This window comes from Artemia franciscana, chromosome 2, assembly GCF_032884065.1.
Source record: "Artemia franciscana chromosome 2, ASM3288406v1, whole genome shotgun sequence".
Lineage (NCBI taxonomy): Eukaryota > Metazoa > Arthropoda > Branchiopoda > Anostraca > Artemiidae > Artemia > Artemia franciscana.
The window spans coordinates 1,385,808-1,393,307 of NC_088864.1; the positions used below are offsets into that span (position 1 = coordinate 1,385,808).

Here is a 7,500-nt window from a genome sequence, read left to right on the forward strand (position 1 = left end):
CTCATTTACCACAAAAGGTGACGGATCAGCATCGCTCTATAGCCATTCCCTGCACAATGACGATGAACAATGTGTATAAGATACAGGATTCCCGCATGCAGGTATTTCATATCTTTATCATTTCACCGAATTACCTTTGAACTAAGGAACATTTCTCTTGATACTTAGTCATTTTTCACTTTGTACTTGCAGCAAAACAGCAGACGGGTCCCGTATAAAAACTAAATATCGTTGCACCGCGCACTTGCAGGACATAGCCACCAGCCCTGCAAGTTTTCATCTAGAAACCAGCAGTTTTTCCGAGTGATTGGGACCCTGTTAGTTATTAAATCACAAGCATTCGATGTTTTTAAGGACAGCAACATATATATGCGCACAATGGTTCAGAAGGACTTTTTTAAGGCGAGCTTAGTCCAAGCTGCAAAGTGATTCGGTGCAAAAACCAGCTAGTTTTGACTCGGTAAAAAAAAATAGACGAAATCCTGACTTGGTGCCAAAACAAATCAAGCCCTGGCTTGCTGGGAAACGAGCTACGCCATGAAACCTTGATTCGGTGTAAAGGTCAGCTAATTCCAGCTCGTTAGAAACACCAGCTGGCTCTCTACAAACCAGCAAACATTTCTAAGCGGCAGAATCTAAGTGAGCCGGTACTAAAACAAATTAAGCCTTGAATCTGAGCTAAAACGAACTATGGCTTGACTCTGTGGAACATTTAGAGCCCAGTCCCGATTCGACGCAAGATGTCCTGATCAGGTGCACACACAAGCTAAGGTAAGATTTGAAGTAGATATGAGCTGCTCTCTGATTCGATACAAAAACGCCCTGAGTAAAAACTTGGTGGAAAAACAAATAAAATCCTCGCTCGGTACAAAACGCCCGAAGTCCAACTGTCAGTTACACTGACACGTTGCCAATAGACAGCAATTCGGAAATCAGAAAAAACAGCCACTTATGCAAAAACTAGCACAATCAAAGTCCAAGGTGTGAACTGACTTAGGTGAAAAAGAGTTAAATCCTGACAATGTGCAGTAGCGAGTTATCTTGATTTTATGTGAAAGTCGAAGCCAAAATTTACCCCCCCCCCTTCATAAAACCAAAACTTTTCAGAAATTCATTCTGATAAAAAAGAGAATTTAGGACTTTAAAGAAGCCTGAATAATGGACAGAATTCAAATCTGCAAGAATGGAGCCCTCACGATAAAGGGTATAATAAATAACCCTTACGATGTCAAACGAGTTAGCAGAAACGTAGCCTTGTTACATCTTGTTTAAACAGGAATAATGCAAGGACAGGGAATCTCAGTGTAAGAACAATTTTTGTTTGGGGTTATTTTCCGGGGGGGGGGTGGGGGTGTAAAAAACTCGAGACAATATATCAAAAATGTGAAATTGATGTTTAGTCCCTCGTGATTTCCTGGAATATTTCTGGTCCTCGCTGTTATTATGAATGTATTAAAATATAGACTAACATTTAACCCTAAAATGAGCAGAATTTATTTCGTATATAAGTAGGATTGTCCCTTCTTCATCCCCATCTCCGTCTCATGGTCATAGAAACTTTGGAGGATGCTAATTTGATCAGAAATTGAGAGTTCTAAAAAATCACTTTTTTTTGTCAAAAATCCTGTCCAAAGAATATCAGGTGGCTTCGGTGGCGTTTTTCTTAAAGGACGTAATTTCACTTTTCCTAATTTTACAGATCAAGATGAAAACATACAAGGAAAAGTCTTTCTCACGAATCAAAACCTGAGAAAACTTGACTGATTCCTAGTTAACTTCTCATTGGAACTCGTTGGAAATGTTCAAATTCCTAAAATGTTTGTTACCTAAAAAAATAAGGGACTTGCGCTCTTTTTGCGATAAGACAATTTTAAATAGACCACTTGATAGATCTCTTTGAGCTCTTAGGCACTTTTTCAAAGCGCCACGGACTTATAGGAGTGGAAAAAACAAAACAATGCCATTTAGCGTTTGGTGTATCTTGACATTTTTTTCAAGCTTTATAATCTCTTTTCTGCTAGAAACTGACATAAGAAACTATAATTTCTTAATTCATATTTCTTTTGTTTTAGTGCACCAGACTCCAGACCCTGAAATCATTAAGAAGGTTGAGAAATACTGTCGGTTCACTATGAGTGCCCTGAACTATGACGATGTTCCGGAAGCTATCAAGAACCTCGAATTAGCTTTAAGGCTCTTAAAAACGGGACAGTGAATGCCAACTAAAGTCAAAAGTTTGTTTCTATGTGATATATAGTTTAGAAGTGTATGTTCTCTGCGATTTCTTTCTCTTTTTATTAAAAGCTTGTCTGCTCATATCTTGGTAACATGACGAACAGATATTGTGACTGAACCAGAAATAGTAATTTACATCTTCAGTAAATAAAAACTGAAGTGACAATAAAGAGGAAAATAAACATAATAGAATACTCAAAAGAAACATAACAACAAACGACTATTGAACTAAATTATTAAGTGTATCATTGTAAATTTCAATTATATTCAATAATCGAATCGGTTTGTCAATAATAAATTGTAGTAACCAGTGATGTCAATTCGTGAAAATTTAGGCAAAGGGGGCAATACCTATTCTCAAAATGAAGTGGGGGAGGGGCAGATTGGCCACCTTTTTCAATGATAATCCAGAAAAGGGCATTTTTCAATGAAAATACCGCCAAAAATATATTTTCCAAAAACTAGACTAGTATCACCGTTACGGTAGGCAAAGAAACACCTCACAAGGGATAGTCAATTCCTATGTTTAGACAGCCTGATTGCACTAAAGTCATTACTAAAAAAATACTACTGTTGGCAACAATCTATGAAAAGGGGTTGAGCCTTTTATCTCGAATCGGCAAAAAAATTGTTATAAAGGGTATTTTCAATTACAACAGCAGAAAGAACTTATTTCCCAAAGAGCATAGTGACTTTTCTTCCACACCTGGTAAGCATGTGTTTTTTCAGCATGGTCAACATGTTTTGGTTTATCCGCAATAGAATTTTTGTGATTTTTCTGCTAATTAGATTCTAGTATAAGCTAAAACGAAGCAAGCTGGTATAGATTAATAATAGTTTTTTTTATTGGGGATGGGGGCTGAAATACTACGCCTGCACGGTGGAAATTTGGCATTGGTTTCACGACTTTCACTGGTTTTAAGTCTTATTATTGAATTACTAAGTAAACATCGAGCATTCACGAACTGCGCATGTACCAATAAGATGATTGAATATAGACTTGTCTCACATTAAGAGTTAATCCTCTAAATAAGCATTACGATTGTAACTTACTATACATTTTTTTTCAGGCGCTTATAATATCCACTGGATTTAATAAATATCCACTGAATTGAATTCCACTGTCTTGGAAAAATTTCCCTACTGTTCCTAAATAGTGTTTGTTTGTATTTACCATGCATGCACTTATTCCCCACCCCTGCGTTAATCATTGGCTATCAAGCAATAAACGATGTCGTATGTGTCACGTGACAATGAAACCCCATGATTCACAACCGTAGAATTTCACTGTTTCGCCCGTAGGATTTCGATTCAGACCTCTATGCAGTGTTTCTAAAATAACTAAAATTTCGACACTCTTAAGAATCTATTTTTCATATTCTATACTCGAGTTAAGTTTTTTCAATAGTTTTATAAGTTTTCAGATGTGGTATGACATAGCTGACAACACTGGTTTGCACCTTTAAATAAGAGTTTTAGGGTCTATTCCAAAAATTGGAATAGGTTTAATATTCAATCCCACTCATATAGTAAGCTTATGAAAAATGCTATTGCTCTTATGCTATAAATAATTAACGCTTAATGCTATAACCTCTTTTGTTCTAGAGTTACTTTCGATTTACAATCAACTCAAAATCTATTATAACCAAATTTTCACGAGTTTTACAGACCGAAAGCGTTAAGTAGAGGTCTCCCCCAGTCAAAAGTATAACGTCTTTTCAACAATCGACGGTTTAAAAGCGTTATATTTTTTTTTTGCAAATCTTCAACATTTTGGAAAATATTATAAAATATATGCCGTATTTCCACGACCTTACTGCATAGTTCTTTTGAAGGATGATCAAAATTCTTCTTCAATAATTTTATTCGGTTCTTAAAAGTTTCCTCTAGGCTTCTCATACAAGCTTAGATACTCATGAAAACGCCCAAAGTTTTTTTGGGGTTGGGATGCTCATCCATAGACTAGAAGCAATCGTCAACGCAAAAGTACTGTATACCCTGTTATTTCATTTAAAAATTCAATGCATGAAAACGATGCATTTTCGCGAAAGAAAAAACACAATTTTAGAGATCAGAGCGGGCATAAGTCGAATCCTCTAAGTTAACAAGCATTTTTTAACATTAATCCGCAAATATAAAATGGCGGACCCAGAAATAGGTCTGTCGAAACTGTTTTTGAAAAATAACCACAAAATCACTTTTCCTCCATGGCATCCCCTTCTAAAAAGGGGGTGCTTAAAGTTGAAAGTATACAATAGTTGTTCGTGTATAGTAAGTGCTCTTCATTAATCGTTTTGATTAATTTTCTCTATCTTGTACTCCGTCCCTATGAACTATCCCTAGCTCTAAGAACAACAAGCAGTGTGCAAGAATACAAAGAAACAATATTTTATTGATTAAATTTATATTAAAATATAAAATAAAAAAATGTTGTTGTATGTTGAGTCAGGAAGAGGTTCTTTGGCAGGAGCAGAGGCCACATAATTGCACAGCTTCAATGAGCAGTAAATTCGTTAGGTGAAGGATGAGCAAAAAAGAAAATTGATTAAATTTTTTTTAAGGGTTCTATTTTTTTAGTAAAATATAAAAAGGGGAGCAAAAAAAAAATATACGCGAATTTTACTGAGATTCTATTTAACTTGAGGTTTAGAACCCTTGTTTTTTTTTTTATTTAAACTTTAAAATTATAAGAAACCAGTTCTGCTGCACTGTCTTTTTATGTAAAAATAAGCGTCTATACACAAAAAGACGAATGCAACAGAGAAACAGGCTTATGCAGAGAGTTCCGAAATTTACTGCCCAGCTACTTCATTATCTAGAAAAGAAAAGGAAAGTCAATCATTTGCACACAATAGACAATATGTTTTTCCGAACTAAAAAATTTATAAAAGGATAAATTTTGAAGACAGGCTAAATACATTACAAGAGCGAAAACTTCAAGATGGTTGCGATGTCTGGTCAAGACCTTTTTTCTTCACATGTAATTATGCTTGCTACTAACAAATCCTTTTAGACTTTCCTGGAACATTTTGTGATATAGGAAAAGCACAGATACAAATGTGTTCCTTAAAACTGAATTAGTCAATACAAGAGAAATGCTAAATGTGAAAATGAGGACTACCTACGGAGGGGCGGGGGTAGCATGGATTAGTTTTTGGCGGAAAAGAAATTTTCTGGGCAAAAACTTTCATGGGTAGATAAGGTGTGATTTAAAAAATTTACATTTTCTAAGAGCCCCACGAAGATAAAACCATCAAAAAAGTGATGAAGAACTAATATATTATACATATATATATATATATATATATATATATATATATATATATGTATCTAAGCGTATTTTACTGATTATCAATTCTGGTACCCCTTTTTTTGAAATCCTTTGAAATCAAATTTAGTCGGAAATCGGAATTCAGTCGGAAATCAAATATTATCAAATTTTAAATTTGATAATAGTCTTCGGGGATGGTGAGAAGGGTGGTGAACTGTATGAGAGTTAGGAAGGTGTACTACGTGTAACAAGGTCGTAAGAAAGACGCATTTGCACTATCAAGAACGGCTCAGGAGCGACTAAGACCCAGCGGCCACGGGGCAACTGTTTTGAGACTAGAATTGCTAACTGATTGCACATGCAACTGTTGTGTGACCATGGCCTTGAGGAAGTGAGATCCAACCCACGAGGCAATCCAGATGTTACTGGTTTCCAATCAGTCTAAAACCGGTTCCGAATGAGACCCCAGTCATGGTCACAGTTGCGTTGCAGTGCTGTCCCAGACATTTTCGGGAGCTACCGTGTTGATATTGTCCAATTATTTTGGCTCTCAACATGTCAGACCAGGAATTTAACATGAAAGTAGACTAATATCATGATTGTCAAAATGGCTAGTATACAATAACTGAGCAGCTAGGGGTTTTAAGTTTAGGAGAAGGTTGAGAAGAAAATCGAACTGAATCATAAGAATATATGTGCATCCATGTAGTCAAAAGAGCACATCTCCAATATCTTAGTAATTTCTAAGGGTATTAAGTTGAAACCTTCAATCATTGGTGAGGAGGGTGTCGAACAAAATCAAAGTATACTATATACACCTAAGTAGTCGAAAGGGTGCGTCTGCAAAATATCAAGAGCGGCTAAGAGTATTTAGTAGACGCTTTCAGAGGATGCTGGGGGAGGATTCTAAACTAAATCGAAAGACACTCTGTGCATCCATTTCGTCAAAATGATGAACCTATAATATAACAAGAATCGCTTAAAGTTGATATAATATAACAAGAATTGCTTAAAGTATAAAGCTGAAACCTTTGGTGTATGTTGAGATAAATCCCGAACAAATAGTCAAAAGACAGTATCCGCAACATGTCACGAACAGCTTTTGATATCAAGTTTAACTTTCAAGGAATGATCAGAGAGCAAATTGAATTCAACGATAAGATACTACCTGCATTCATGTTGAAAAAAGGGCATATCAAAAATATCTCAGCAACTTCTTAGGGTATTAAGGCGACTTTCAGATAATTGTACAGATGGTACTGATCAAAATCAAAACGCACTATGTGCATCAAGGTTGCTAAAAAGACATATTGACAGTATCTCAGGAAGTTCCATGGACCACAGTAGAAACTTTCAGGGAATAAACAAACATTGTACAACAAAGTCAAAAGCAACTGTGAACATAAAGGTAAAAAAAGGGCGCATTTATAATATTTCAGGAACAACTAACAGTATTAAGTAACAAGAGCTAAGAGCTCATATGGCACTTGCGACGAGGTCGAAAGAGAAAAGAGCTCGTATGGTATGAACTCTAGCAAAATTCTAAGAATCAACAGATTGCTTTAAAAGGAAAATCAGAGGCTTAATTCCGGTCGGGATTTAAAATAACGGCTCTGAGTCACGAAGTCCTTCTAAATATCAAAATTCATTAAGATCTGATCACCAACTCGTTAAAAACACCTCAATTTTTCTGATTTTCCCCCTCCCTTCAGCCCCGTAGATGGTTGAATCGGGGAAAACGACTTTGTCAAGTCAATTTGTGCAGCTCCCTGACACGCCTACCAATTTTCATCGTCCTAGCACGTCCAGAAGCACCAAACTCGCCAAAGCACTGAACCCCACCACCTAACTCCACCAAAGAGAGCGGATCCAGTCTGGTTACTTCAATCACATATCTACGACATTTGCAAGCGTTTTCCAAGATTTCTGGCTTCCCCCTCCAACTCCCCACACTGTCAAATGATCTGGTTGGGATTTGAAATAAGAGCTCTGAG

At 36.3% G+C, this 7,500-nt stretch overlaps 1 long non-coding RNA gene across 1 annotated transcript in view; it reads right to left on the reverse strand.

Annotated features, from left to right (window-relative positions):
* Nucleotides 1–4,607: 4,607 nt before the first annotated feature.
* The window catches only part of LOC136035797 (uncharacterized), a 67,827-nt gene continuing 64,934 nt past the window's right edge, over nt 4,608–7,500 (reverse strand). Inside the window, exon 4 of the long non-coding RNA XR_010619510.1 lies at nt 4,608–5,050. This is a non-coding gene — a long non-coding RNA (uncharacterized LOC136035797). The remainder of the gene's footprint in view (nt 5,051–7,500) is intronic.